Source organism: Stegostoma tigrinum, chromosome 31 (assembly GCF_030684315.1).
Source record: "Stegostoma tigrinum isolate sSteTig4 chromosome 31, sSteTig4.hap1, whole genome shotgun sequence".
Classification (NCBI taxonomy): Eukaryota; Metazoa; Chordata; class Chondrichthyes; order Orectolobiformes; family Stegostomatidae; genus Stegostoma; species Stegostoma tigrinum.
The window spans coordinates 21,364,941-21,380,604 of NC_081384.1; the positions used below are offsets into that span (position 1 = coordinate 21,364,941).

The 15,664-nt window shown below is 40.0% G+C and overlaps 1 protein-coding gene and 1 long non-coding RNA gene across 4 annotated transcripts in view; one reads left to right on the forward strand and one right to left on the reverse strand.

The window, feature by feature from the left end:
* The window catches only part of LOC125466205 (uncharacterized), a 49,041-nt gene extending 42,388 nt beyond the window's left edge, over window positions 1-6,653 (reverse strand). The window contains exons 1-2 of the long non-coding RNA XR_007250403.2: window positions 6,422-6,653; window positions 6,186-6,334 (exon numbers count right to left, since the gene is read on the reverse strand). This is a non-coding gene — a long non-coding RNA (uncharacterized LOC125466205). The remainder of the gene's footprint in view (window positions 1-6,185; window positions 6,335-6,421) is intronic.
* LOC125466203 (neurabin-2-like) overlaps window positions 1-15,664 on the forward strand; it is a 211,184-nt gene that overhangs the window by 104,610 nt on the left and 90,910 nt on the right. The gene's annotated exons all lie outside the window — the stretch shown is intronic.

Sequence of the window (15,664 nt, forward strand, 5' to 3'; positions counted from 1 at the left end):
AAGATTTACAGAAACCAGAAATGTTATGCTTGTCATGCAGAGCACTGAGCGGTCTTGAAACTATTTATTTCTTAGGGTGTGAGGACCAAAGCCAAACCAGAGATTATACAGCAGATAAACAGCAAATCATCTTGAAAAGAAAAAAACCCAGGGGATATGATTCCTTTCCCAGTAGCTTCAGTCTATTTCCATTGATAACTTAAGCAAGGCTGTGGTATTTGCCCAAAATTTATTGTTTAATTTTACAGAATGTTACAGGAACATTATGTAGGAAACTCTAAATGATCAATTGAGGATCCTCCACACACATCCTGCATGAGCATAGTTTTGATAGAATATTAGATCACCGGAAAGTTAATCAACAACGTAAGTCCTGAGATTTTCTGCAAAAAGGAAGTATATACTTTACTGTACTGTCCATTTTCCATCACATTTCAAGCTCTCAAAAGAAGAATGGCTTTAAACTAACTTGGAATGGAGTCATAGTGAATAATGCAGCCCTGAAAGACAATTAAAAAATCTAATAGGAAGAGGAGCAATACTTAAAGTTGATGTTAAACCCAGGTGTTCATCTGAAAACGAGATGGGTGACATCTTGCTTATATCATCAAGATGAAAAAAGGATCCAGTCAGTACTGCAGTTATGAATCCATGCGCTGACAAATGTCCAATTCTGTTGCGTTATGGACTTTTCAAAATGTATTCTTTCATGGAATGTGTGTCACCATTGGTTGAGGCAGTCTTTATTGCCCATCCCTTGGGGAGGTGGTGGTGAGCTGCCAGATTAAACCACTAGACTTTGTAGTATAAGTACACCCACAGTGCTATCAGGGAAGGACTTCCAGGGCTTTTTCATCTTGGCAACAAGATTAAAGCAGATTTTGTTAAAAGATAGCAGATTTTTAAAGTAAACTTAGTGATTTTCCCTGAAGTTCTGCCTTAAAGGAGAATCAAGAGTTTGAGAAAGCCCCTTGGTTAACCCCAAAGCTGTAAGGGCTGCTCTGCATGCGTCGGTATATTGCAATCTTTCCTATACGCAATGTTTTAAATTTAAAATCCAATGTCCCTTTGATCAAATAAATGCCTCAACTTATGAAGCCTCATCATTTGTTTTTTTCGTAAGGGCATAAGACAGTAACTGAAACTCTGCCCTGAGTAATGTGGAAGGGCACCCAGTGGATTTGCAGTATCCTTTGGAGACTCATTTCTGCACAGAGGCTTATTGTTAGTGTAAGTATCACACACATTGGTCATTACTGATACAGCATTTAATCCCTTTACCAGTAATTCAGCTTCTTTAATGACAGCCCAAGACAGATTCAACCAATAAAGCCATTTCTGTTATGAATAGATTGGTTGTTCCATTTTTAACCAACAGCTTGTCACATTTCCTGTCTCTTGTATTTTATGAAAATGACGTTGTAGTACGTTGGAATGCCTTCAGTTTTTAAGGACACTGTGAAGCTTTAATTCATAGATGTAGAAATGCTTACAGTTTTAAATACAGTAGAATGGAACCAGTTGACTTTGTTTGATTGAATTGTTTGGAACACTTCCTTGCAGTAATTTTTCTGGGATTGCGGGTTAGCTATGCAAGACTAGAAGGGACAATGAACGTTGTACTTAGTTCCTTTTACATTTCTGGTAAACTTTGTGCATAATTAGCGAAAGTGAAGTGCGTTGCTTATGATATTCATTGTTATCATGCATCTCCTATAGGTCAGATGCAAAATGAGACTGTCTCTGTCTCTGTTATGCCTTAGGAAATAAACTAGTTGATTAAAGTGAAATTTTGTGTCCTACAATAACTATAACTCACTAAATAGGCCACTGTATGTACTCCTTATGCACTCATGTGTTCAACATTGGCCTGTGCCAGATTGTGAGCAGTTATGTGCTGTGACCTGGATGATGGAGTCTCTGATAATCCTGTACTTACTGACCATCCCTAATTGCCGAGGAGATGGCTAAGAGTCGGCCACGTTGCAGCGGGTCTGCAGTCACATGTAGACCAGACCAGGCGAGGATGGCAGTTTCCTTCCCTAAAGGACATTAGTGAACTAGATGGGTTTTACCAACAATGGATTCATGGTCATCATTAGACTCTTAATTTTAGATTTTTATTAAATTCAAATTCCACCATCTGCTGTGGCGGGATTTGAACTTGGGTCGTCCGAACATTACCTGGGCTCTCTGGATTAACAGCCTTGTGATCATGCCACTGGACCTTCACCTCCCTTTGGGTGATACTTATGACACTGAACCAGTATCAACCCCCTCCAGACTCATACAGCAGGTAGCACACCTGAGGAAGGATACCTTGGTTTTGGTGGGAATGAAACTTTGGTTTTCTGGAATGATATATTGACTCCAAGGGTTAAGATATGGAGAGAAATAAAGGAAACTGAAGTTTCATTACTTGGATTCAACACTGCAGGGTACTGCCATTTGTGATCCCATTGTAGCTGATCAGTTGTGGCCTGCAGCAATTTAACCTCTGTTCAGAAATAATCCAGATAGATTAATGCTGTTTTTATCACTTCTTCATGAGTTACACACTAGTCCTTGTAGACCTCGTAAATTTGTAACTCAGCACATTTAGCAGCTCTTTGTTGTAATCACAAAAAAGTAAATACAGGGAGCAGATTGACTTTGTGTCATTTATCTGGTAACTTTATTGGATTGTGAGTAGTGCTATATTTATGTAATTAATAGCTGTTTGTGTTTTAACAAGCTCCATTTACACTAATGACTTTACTATACTACCAGTTCTTAAGCTGCTTCCTTCAGTAGTCATGTTGCATTCATTTTCCCAAAGTGTCTTGCAGCATTTACACAGTTGAATATTGTGTGTGCTTGTTATTGGTATTTTTGGACAGGAGCCGTATAGTTCATTTCAGAAGCTGGGTCTTTTCCCAGCCAACTAGCAAGTTTGCTTTTTCTGCTTCCAGGCTCAAGATCTGAGAAAGTGTGAAGGACAATAACAGGATGTATACATTCCAGTAATGGTGCACACTGTTTTGCCAATGCATTGCATCACTCATTGGTCATGCATTAGGTTTACTCTCACAATCCAATGCTTAAACTTATATTTTATACAAGGTAATACGGAGACTGTCAAATGAGGTGACGAGTTTTCTTTGTCAGAGAGAATTTAGGAAGCGGTGTTAGGGGGAATGCAGATTGTGTTTAATGTATAATTTTCAAGTGCTTTCTAATGTAGAATTCCTGATTGTAGATTATTGTTGAAAAGAAGGGACAGGTTTTCTTTCTTCTACTCATTAGGACAGATGCAAGAACTCCAAGTTTCAAATGACTATAGGAGTTTATACTGAGGAGAAGTGGGTGCTAATTGTTTGGCAGTTGAACTCTGGCCGAAATATTGCAATGGAGAAAGCAACAGGCAACTACAGGCTTCCCCTCCCTACCTCCCCACCTATACTCTCCTCTCCAGTTATCTTCTTTTCTCTCCATCTTTGGTCCGCCTCCCCCTCTCTCCCTACTCATTCCAGAACCCTCTCCCCATCCCCCTCTCTGATGAAGGGTCTAGGCCCGAAACGTCAGCTTTTGTGCTCCTGAGATGCTGCTTGGCCTGCTGTGTTCATCCAGCTCCACACTTTGTTATCTCGGATTCTCCAGCATCTGCAGTTCCCATTATCTCTCTCAAGTCTTGAACATGTTGCTTTTGCTTGGAGAGTATGGGTTCCTTCATATGAATGTATGTTGCTTCTAGCTTGTGTAAATAAGCACATCACACACTTAACTGGTTATGTGAAATTGGTTGTTTGTGTAGCTGGTAAGATTGTTAAGCAAGTGAAATTGTTAAGAAGCAGAATCGCACAATAGTATACGTTCTCTGGTTTGAGCTTTGCAAGTCCGAGCTGGTTGAATATAGTTTGCACTCTGCAGGTTTCAAACAGCCAAAACACCATGCTATTTGATTTGATCGGCTATTACCTGGACTGTACTGCTGTATTTACCTGGCATCAAGGCCAACTTGCATTTGCAAAACTCAAAACAAAGTGTCTACTGTTAAATACAACTTTTCATTTGGGGAGCAGGATTCCAGTCCTGTACTACCAAGTGACTGATTATATATTGGTGAACCACTTTTCTTGAGAGGAGATCATTCAGCTGTCTTTATGAACCAGGCTTGGAGTGCAGCAACAGAGAAAACAGAAGAAATGCATCAAAATAAATATAATGTCATGGAATGTTATACCTTTTTGATTTATTAATGTCACATGTGCCTAAGTACAGTGAAAGATTTTTGTTTTGTGTGCGGTACAGGCAGGTCATGTCATACAAAGATCGTACAGTGAGTGAACAGAACAGGGTATACAATTTACACCTGCAGTGAAGGTGTATAAAAAGCAAGACCAACATTAGGTTTGAAATTTGAGAGGTCAATTCAGAAGCCTAACAGCAGCAGGGAAGAAACTGATCTTGAACCTGTTGGTTGGAGTTTTGGTATATTGAATTGGTCGTGTCCCAAAATGTACAGAGACCCTGGTTCTCCTTACTTTATTTGAACAAAATCCTTTGGCAATATTTTCTTGACAAACCTGAAAATTTGAGTCAAGCTCAAATCTTGGATTCCAAGTGACACTGAACATTTCAGTGACTTCCTCCCGTATCAAGGGATGAATGAAGTATGGTTTTTTTTCTGCACCACAGTTATAACATACAGGTGGTATTTTCATTAAACCCAAGGCAGCAACAAAGGCATGATATATTGGCACCAGCAATTTTACATCACACTTTACTCCATTGACAAAATAAAGTTACATGGCCTGACCATCGTCACCCTCATCACAGTGCACGCTTTGTTGTTTGTAACATGTAGGCCTGAGTTGAATCAGGTTTGTCTAGGATAATCATGAATGGAAAACAGACCAGAGAGCACAAACTTTTTTTTCAGGTATTCATCTGGGCCGTTGTTTTATTTCATTTTTTGTTCACAGGATGTGGGCATTATTAGCTCGGCCAGCAGTATTTGCCCATCCATTATTGCTGTGGGTCTGCTGTCACATGTAGACCAGACCAGGTAAAAATGTCAGATTTATACCCCTAAAGGCCATTAATGAGCTTGCTGGGTTTTTATGACATGGACCCCATTAGATATGTTTCTTAATTCCAGCTTTTTATCACATTCAAATTTTGCCATTGACTGTGGTGGGATTCATACCCATGTGCCCAGGACATGAATCTGGAATTCTGAATTAATAGTTCAGAGGCAATACCACTAGACCACTTACTCTACCCAGGCACCCCTGTCCTGGCCCAGAAATATACTAACAGTTAGCATTGATGTCCACAAAATCTTGCCTTTTCTAAATTTCCAATCAAGCTTACTTAAGTAAAAGAGATCTCATTTTGCCCTGCCAGAAATACTATGCCAGTAACAAACCAGGATTTTTTATGGTATTATAATGGACCAGAAGTATTGAAAAGTGAGTGTGGCTATTTGATATTATCCTTGAAAGTTGCCACCCAGGTTGACAGGACTGTTGAGAAGGCATACAGTGTTTTAGCTTCTATTAATAGAGGGATCGAGTTCCGGAACCAAGAGGTTATGGTGAAGCTGTACAAAACTCTGGTGCGGCCGCACTTGGAGTATTGTGTACAATTCTGGTCACCGCATTATAAGAAGGATGTGGAAGCTGTGGAAAGGGTGCAGAGGAGATTTACTAGGATGTTGCCTGGTATGGAGGGAAGGTCTTATGAGGAAAGGCTGAGGGACTTGAGGCTGTTTTCATTAGAGAGAAGAAGGTTGAGAGGTGACTTAATTGAAACATATAAAATAATCAGAAGGTTAGATAGGGTGAACAGGGAGAGCCTTTTTCCTAGGATGGTGACGGCGAGTACGAGGGGGCATAGCTTTAAATTGAGGGGTGAAAGATATAGGACAGATGTCAGGGGTAGTTTCTTTACTCGGAGAGTAGTAAGGGAATGGAATGCTTTGCCTGCAACGGTAGCAGATTTGCCAACTTGAGGTACATTTAAGTCGTCATTGGATAAGCATATGGACGTACATGGAATAGTGTAGGTAAGATGGGCTTGAGATCGGTATGACAGGTCAGCACAACATCGAGGGCTGAAGGGCCTGTACTGTGCTGTAATGTTCTATGTTCTATGACATTGTGTAACATGGGAATAGTTTGCTTCTTTAAACCATTACCTACCAGCCTCAAAAGGTATCTGTTGTAAGTGTTATAACAAGATGTAGGGCTGGATGAAGACAGCAGGCCAAGCAGCAGCAGAGGAGCAGGAAGGCTGACGTTTCGGGTCTAGACCCTTCTTCTGAAATGGCGTTCGGTGGTTTGCATGGCATCTAAATGCATGATGTAAACATTTCAGGAGTATGCAAATCACTGGAGCATTTCTTTTTTAAAACCACCATTTTAAGCTTTATACTCACCTCCTTGCAGTGGATCATTCCCAGTAGAATGGGAAGTAGTTTCGGTTTTTGCTATTTTCACTTCTGATCTGGTACAAGAAACACATGACAGCTACTCAGGAACTGTCCTGACTCCACACCACACATTTCCTCCAGTGTAACGGCCAAGCCTCAAAGCTTGTTGGGCAGGGCTTTCAAAATGCCATAAATGGCCATTTGATCCATCCTGCCTGTGCTGACTCTCTGAAGGATCTGTCCAGTTATTCTCACTGACTTGCAATGGAACCCCAAATTGCTTTGTTATAAGAAAGGTTCCCTTGCTAAATTTCAGCAACGCAATGGTAGGCTAAGTGGTTATTAACCCGAGCATGACTCACATTGCAAAAACCAGCTTCCTGTGTTGCGTCAGGTTTTATGGCTTGCTGTTTAGATCATCATTTCATAATATTCAGTGTCGAGGATCCTGTGGGGGTCACGTCCATTTGATCGAGGTTTAATGGAGGACTGCTGGTATAGGTACTGGGGAAGGAGGGGAGAGGGAGAATAGATGATAATGATAGGCCAGTAAGAATGACTGCTGTATTTTCCCCCTGAATTATTATTTATTAGAGGATCAAATGAGCAGTGCCTTGCAGACTGGGTTTTCAGAATTAAGTTAATTACTTATCTAATTTCCAAATGAACTTAAAAGGACCTAGTAAAATGTTGCAGTGTTAATGTACAACGTGCAACAGAAACTGTTGATAATCAAGCTTTTGTGCGAAGTAGATGTTTAGTTCATTTTAAAAACAAATCCTGAAGTTATATTATCAAATAATTTGTAAAGTGATAAGAGCTAATGTTATGTGAATTCCTATCCTGGGGTGCCACATATTTAATTATTGGCCTCTTCAGCGTTTCAACACACAACCTCCTTGATTGCCTGTCTTCCTAGCAATGGGAAAAGTGACTGCCTTCCAATCAGGGATACCAGATTGGCCTGTCTGCTACATCGTGGAAGGGAGTCTCTAATTATCCCAAAACAGTTCAAGTGTGGTATGGATTGGGAGCAAGAGTGTGGCTACTGAAAACCACCCTCTTGGACTTACCTTTGACCCCAAATCCCAGTGTTGCTTTCCATCTGACCTTCATTCATGATTTCCCCACACGATTCCCACCAGAAAAAAAACCACTTATTTTCTTGCCAGGCAGGTCTTCATTGCAGCACAGCCTGAGCTTTTACTGACAACCTCCAACTTTCGGTGATTGACGACCTCTAATTAGCTGGCAGTTTCAAATAAAAGAAGTATTTAAGTGACACAGTACTTGGTAAGCCAGTCAAATACTGCCCGATAGCACTTTATTGCCTGTTTGGTGCTATTTTTTGGGTTGGCTTTGTTGCTGCTGGAAGGAGGAAGGTAGTTGCTGTCAATTATAATCACCATTACGCACTGAAGGAAGCACTAACTCCAGTCCACTCCATCAGTCCAGCAGCGACATGGAGAGCAGCAAGGTATAGACTCGATGAAATTCCAGCATTTTGAGTCTATTGTATGGGAATCAAAAGAGATAGCATCCAAGAATCTTTCTGACAGATGGATGCAGACATTTTGGTGAATGTAGAAAAAGGCTAGTAGGTAAAATTGCAAGCTGGATAAAGGATTTTATTTTAATTTGTGTAGTTTGTGTTTCATTATATCTACAAAATTGAAATTGTGAATAAATAAAGCTGTCAATAATTTGACTTATGATGTCCAAATATCCAGTGCTATATTAATATTCTTCAAACCATGAACATAAAACAATTTGAATTAATGGATTTAATAGTATCTTCTGTTGCAAGTCATTAAATTCATAGTCCAGTTTCACATTGTTGTCTTCCTTGTGGTCGAGGTGTATGTATTCAATCTGATTTGGTATCTTACAGCACAACTACTATTGATAAATGGGGCAGCTGTAGCTGGTACCACTGAACAGGATACATAGAACATAGAACAGTACAGGCCCTTCGGCCCACGATGTTGTGGCACAATTTTACCCGAAACCTAAGGTCTATCTAACCTCCACCGCTACCTTATATTATCATCCATATGCCTATCTAATAGCCGCTTAAATGCCCCTAATGAGGCTGACTCTACTACCCTCTCTGGCAATGCATTTCGCGAAGGTAGTCTGTTTGCTGCTTGTTTTATATTGTGTGCTGTTCCCTATCCATCAAATTCATGTATGTTCTCTTTCTACCTGGTTAAAATCATCAAGTTCGACCCCATAGAGTCATCTCCATGACCCCCAGGATTGTAACTTGACTCACTAAGTCCATTGATAACTGTATGAAATGAATGAGTTTTGCATGAGTTAAAATCTTACTGCGTTTTTGGTCAGAAATCTTACTCAAATGCAATGATTGCTCTGCACATACCATTTCCTGGGAGAAAGACTTCATTAGACTGTTTCCTTGCTCCCACACCTCTTTCAAAAGTCTTCTGCCCAGTTGCAACATTTCAAACATGTGCCTAATTTTGAGGTGTTGGCTGGAAGTGGTTTCATATATTTACTCTGATACGTTTGCTACATCAACCCAGAGTTAACTGATTTCTGCCCTCCAACATCACCTTCTGCCTGACTCTCTCATCAAGACATGTTGATTTCCTCATTGTATCATAGGTCTCAGTGAACCACTCTTGTTTTAGTAACTTTACTGTTCTTTAATGTGACTACAAATATACACCAATAAATCCATTAAGTAGATATTCTTTAGAACTTTCATTATATTAGATCCTGTCACAACAGCAATGTATTCCAATTGTAAGATGGCATTGAATTTGCCTGCTGGATAAAGAAAAGAATAAATATAATGATGACATAAGACAGTTAAAGAGTGATAATAAAGAACTGGTAGATGTAATGAATAAATATTTAGCTCTGTCTTCACTATAGAAGATACAAAAAAAACCAGTAAAAGCTATAAATCAGGAATTCAGAAGGAGAAAGGAACTTGGTGAAATTGCAGTCACAAGAAAAACAGTACTAAGCGAATTAAGGTTGGATTGATTGAGTTTCCAGAGACAGATGGAGTTTGTTTTAGGAATTAAAGAGCTGTCTAATGAGGTAGTAGGTGCATTTTTCAAGCATTACTCTATTCTGAAAACTTCCTATCGACTGAAAAGTAGAAAATATAACCACTCTATTCAAAAAGGGAAGGGAGCAGAAAACAGGAAATTGTGTGTCAGTTAGTTGGAGGTCTATTGTAGGGGACATATTAAAAATTATCATTAAGGAGATTATAATCAGGCATTTCCAAAACCTCAGGATAATTGGGAAGAGTCGGTATTGTTTTATTATTAAAGGGAAATCATGTATAACCAATTTATTAGAAATTTTGATGGAGTAACATGCACTGTGAATAAAGTGAAGCCAGTTGGATTTGCAGAAGGCATTTGAAAGGGCTATTGCACAAAGTAGAATCTCAAGGATGGATTAACATCAATAGAAGATGAGAAGATTAACTAGCTGGCAGAAAACAGTGTGCATACATGAGTTTTTTTCAGATTGAGGTTCATATGAGTCTTTGAGGCTTCAACTTTTAACAATTTATCTCTGTGACTTACATGAGAGAAATGGAGGCGTAGGATTATGTTGAATTAAGCTAATTGATAGAACTTGTTTCAGATGACAAAGATAGGTTGAAAAGTATAATGTGAAGATAACAAGGTTGCAGACTGATAGACATAGATTAATTGAAGTCAAAAATCTGGCACGGATAAAATGTGGGAATATATTCATTTATTCACTTTGGTGGGAGAGTTAAGTATTACATAAATGGAAAACACCTGCAAAATTCTGAGGTGCAGAGGGATCAAGGTGTTCTAGTCTGAGACAGAAAATGCAACAAGTAATTAAGAAGTCTAACGGAATTCTATCTTTTATCAGGAGAGCAAGTGGAGAAAGGAGGTTCTCCTTCAGTTACACAATATTGGTGAGACCACATTATGTATACTTTGTGTAGTTTTATTCTCCTTATTTAGGGAAGGATGTAAATGCACTGGAAGTAGTTCAGAGGAGGTACACTGGAATGAGATCTGGAAGGAGTGGTTTGTCTTATAAGGAAAGATTAATAAAGCACGTTTCCAGTGGAGTTTAGAAAAGTGATCCTGAATGGTCTTGACAAAGAAGACATGGAGAGTGTGTTTCCTCTTCTGAATGAATCTAGAATAGGAGCATTGTGTTTAAAATTAAGGGCCACCCTTTAAGGACAAAGGGTTGTGCAACTTTGAAACTTCTGCCTCGGCTGGTGGTGGAGTCAGGGACATTGGATATTTTTGACACAAAGGTGAACAAATTCTTAAATAAATACAGAAACTATTGGGGAACTTCAGGTCTGGCAGCTCCTGTGGAGAGAGAAACAGAGCTAACGTTTCAAGTCCGCTGTGACTCTTCTTTAGGACTGCTAGTCTGCAGGTGCACGTGCACATGCGCACAAACACACACATGGACACAGAGACACACACACACATGTGTGCACCTCATGTACCACAAAGTGATCCATCAGCATCTTGCCGTGGGGGACCACTGGTGCTGATACTTTAGACTGGATGGTGGTCCGGACTGCTGCTCCATATAATGGGGAGACACTGTATCGAGTATTTTACCCTTTATATGAAATGCCTTGGCTAGGTTTCATTGCAGTGAAGCGAGCATGATGGTCTCTTCCAGTTCATTTTGTTTTATTACCTTGCGAGTGGGCCACTACTTCTGGTAAACCACATGATAAAACAGTAACCCTGTATTATGTAACACAACACACAGGATTTGGCTCAGAGATAGTAGGAACTGCAGATGCTGGAGAATCTGAGATAACAACATGTAGAACTGGATGAACACAGCAGGCCAAGCTTGGTCTGCTGTGTTCATCCAGCTCTACACCTTGTTATCACACATCATTTGGCTGCTAAGTTATAACTAGTCTGTCTGTCTCTTTAAGGTCACATCTAATAGCACACAATGAGCAAAAATTCTTCCTTCTGAGTATCTGTTGGTGGGTATTATTTTTCTCTTGCTGGTTAGTAACAAGGAGAAATATCTGAAGATTGGTTTGCATTCATATTGAAGTATGGTAGTTTGAATTCAGATATATAAAAGTGTGATGGATTAAAACTGATTCAGCAGATAAATAATTAAATAGACTCTGTAAGAAGGCATGGCGTTTTGCCTGGAACTGGAAAGTGCTGTTTTTGGAGGCAGATATGTAAATGATTTTAAGTAGCAATAGCGATTGTCAGCAAATTTAAAATAATTAACTTTTTTGCAGCTCTTACCAGCAGTTTTTTAAACTTAGTTTTGTCGAGTACAGTAATATTATTAATTGTGTAAGGCAGTTCCTAACTGAAAGAGTTGACATCGTGAGATAAGCTTTGCTCATCAATTATGGATGTCTATTCCTGGAAGGAGCAACCTTGATAAGAACGTAAGAACTACGAGCAGGAGTAGGCCGTTCGGCCCTTCAAGCCTGCTCCACCATGCAGTAAGATCATGGCTGATCTTTTTGTGGACTCAGATCCACTTACCCATGTTATCACGGTATACCTTAACTCCTTTATTGTTCAAAAAAAATCTAGCTGGCTTTAAAAACATTTTACTGAAGTAGCATCAACTACTTCACCTGGGCAAGGAATTCCATAGATTAACACCCCTCTGAGTGAAGAAGTTCCTTCTCAATTCCATCCTAAATCTGCTCCCTCTAATCTTGAGGCTATGCCCTCTTGCCCTAGTTTCACCTGCCAGTGGGAACATCCTCTCTACTTCTATCTTATCTATTCCGTTCATAATTTTATATGTTTCTATAAGATCCCACTTCAATCTTCTGAATTCCAATGAATATAATCCCAACCTACTCCGTCTCTCCTCATAAACCAACACTCTCAACTCCGGAATCAACCCAGTGAACCTCCTCTGCACCCCCTCCCGGCCCAGTACATCCTTGCTCAAGTAAGGAGCCCAAAACTGCACACAGCACTCCAGGTGTGGTCTCACCAGCACCTTGTACAGCTGCACTGTAACCTCTCTGCTTTTAAACTCAATCCCTTTAGCAATGAAGGACAAAATTCCATTTGCTTTTCTAATTACTTGTTGTACCTGTAGACCAACCTTCATGTGATTCATGGACAAGGACACCCAGGTCCCTCTGCATAGCAGCATGCTGTAACTTTTTACCATTCAAGTAATAATCCCTTTTACTATTACCCCTCCCAAAATGTATGACTTAACATTTATTTACATTGTATTCCATCAGCCAGATCTTTGTCCACTCACTCAATGTATCTGTGTTCCTTTGCAAAGTTTCACAGTCCTCTGCACACTTTGCTCTGCCGCTCATCTTAGTGTCACCTGCGAACTTTGACACCCTACACATGGTCCCCAACTCCAAATCGTCTATATAAATTGCAAATAATTGCAGTCCCAACACCGATCCCTGAGGCACATCACTAGTCACTGATCGCCAGCCAGAATAGCACTCGTTTATCCCCACTCTTTGCTTCCTGTTAGTCAACCAATCCTCTATCCATGCTAATACTTTACCCCTAATGCCATGCATCCTTATCTTATGCAGCAGACTCTTGTGCAGCAACTTGCCGAAGGCCTTTCGGAAATCTAGGTACACCACATCCACTGGGTCACCATTGTCCACCTTGCTTGTAATGGCTTCATAGAATTCCAAAAGATCTGTCAAGCATGACCTGCCCTTCATGAACCCATGCTGCATCTGCCCAACAGGACAATTTCTATTGAGATGCCTTGCTATTTCTTCCTTGATAATAGACTCCAGCATCTTCCCCACGACAGAGATTAAGCTAACTGGTCTATAATTCCCCATCTTTTGTCTATCTCACTTTTTTAACAGTGGCGTCACATTTGCTGTTTGCCAATTTGCTGGGGCAGTCCAGTGAATTTTGGAAACTTACCACCAGTGCACCTGCTATTTCTCCTGCCAGCTCTTTTAGTACCCTGGGATGCATTCCATCAGGGCCAGGAGACTTATCAACACTTAGCTCCATTAGCTTGCCCAATACTATCTCTTCCGTAATAATGATTGTATCTAGGCCCTCACCTACCTTCGTGTCTTTGTCAATTACTGGCATGTTATGTGTTCTTCACTGTGAAGACCGATACAAAATACCTGTTCAATGCCTCGGCCATTTCACCATATCCCATTACTAAATTCTCCTTCTCATCCTCTAAAGGGCCAATGTTTACTTTAGCCACTCTTTTTTAGTTTTATATATTTATGGAAACTTTAAGTTCTCGCTCAGTTCGATTTCAGTACTAAGCATTTAATGTTAACTGCAATATGTACTCACTCTGAAGTATACCTGAGGCAGTGAACTTTCATGTAACTCTGATGTAAATTGTTCTTAAGCTCTATGTAATAAACCTATTCTTTTCATGAAGACGGAGTCTCACTGGCGCTGAAGACATTGTGCTGGTATCAGTGATGTAGATAAATAGCAATAAGGAGGATGTTCCCAATGGACACAACTACAACAAATATCCTGCTCGCAAAGCTAGTATCCAGAAATACAGCACAGTGGCAGTGGTGAGATTTTGAAATATATGCCAGTAGTAACAGATTTTCAGTGGAATTATTCATTTTGAGGACCAGTTACACAAGCCAAAGCCAATGGAAATCACTTCTGTAATTTCGAACAGAATTAAGGATAGTGTATGTTTTTTCTATGATAGTGACATGTTAGAAAGTTGTAAATGTTGGATTCATTTTTAGCACCATATTCAAGCTCCAGTAGCTGTTAGTTTCATTTCTGCAGCTTGAAATACAGGTAGCCTGCACCAACTCAGTTTTAGTTTAAGGTGTATGATTATTACAGCTTCTTAAAGCTGAATATTCAACTTGTTCTATAGTTCATTTGCGTAATCCAGGTGATTGGATAAGTCAATTATTTCTATGTGATACGGCTTTACATTATCCAGAATGCCCTATTTCACCCTGTGCTGTATTTAAATACAAACATGTACTTTAACAAGAAAGACGCTGGATAAAAGCATTTTATGAACAATTAAGAATTTAATTGTAACAGTTGTGTTTTTATTTGACTTCAACTTAAAATGTGATCATGTGTTGAATGGTACAGAGTGTTTTTCACCACTTACTGTTGGTTATGAGCTCCCTCGGATGCAGTGGTCTGATTTTCCACCACTGGCAGAGTGGGAACTGGTGTAGGCAAGACTTCAAAATTGTAATCCTGATTTCACATCAAGATCCTGATTTCACATCAAGACCCTGATCCTCTTGGAGCCTGAACTTTTCAAAGTGTTGTTGGGCTGAAGAGAAGGGGAACTGACTCACTTACAATTAAAGACCTACTAAATTGCCTTGGGAGCTTATTAAAAGGCTAGGAGCACAGTAACTGGCTGTTAAGCCTGTTGGCCTGCTCTGGCTTTTGATTAAGTCATGTCTGATCATTCATGTCCACGCCAGTTTCCCATGCTGTCTCCACATTCCTTGATGTCATTGGTTTTCAGAAATCTTCGGTTTCTGTCTTGAACTTACTCAATATTTGAGCTTTCACAGCTGTCTGGAGTAGAAAGTTCCAAAGATTCATCATTGTCTGCGTGAAGAAATTTCTCAACATTTCAGTCTTAAATAGCCTACCTCTTATTCTGAGTCTGTGTCTCCTGGTTCTAAAATGAACTCAACAGCATCCCACCTACATCTACCTTGTCAGCATTTTGAGACAAAATCAGAAATAGAAAAAGAAGAAGGGCGACTGGACTTGAAATGTTAACTCTGCTTTCTGACTACAGGTGCTGCCAGATCTGTTAAGTTTCTCAAGCAATTTCAGTTTTTGTTTCCGATTCCCAGCATCTCTACTTCTTTGCTTTATTTAAGAATTTTATAAGTTTTGTGGCGATCCCTCATTCTCTGAAACTTTAGAGTATACAGTTTCCTCAATTTTTTTCTCACAGGGGCTCCAGGAGTTGAGAGATTGGGGCTGCAATTTTGACTGATGATTTTGGTGAACCTATACAGTCTGGGACATGTTAGTGTTCATCTGACAAGTTCACTACAGGACCAGGGAAACACTTTCAGACCCTGAATATTTGTGCAATAATGTCAGAACTTGCGTACTGCTTTTGTTTGGCTGGGTCACTTCAATCTCAAGCCATTCTTCTGCTTGCCCTCTTTGGCATGGCATCTCCAATGCAGGTGCCATCTGTCTGTGATGCCAATGCCCTGAAAGGTTGCTCTGCCTGTGGGAGACTCCCACCTCA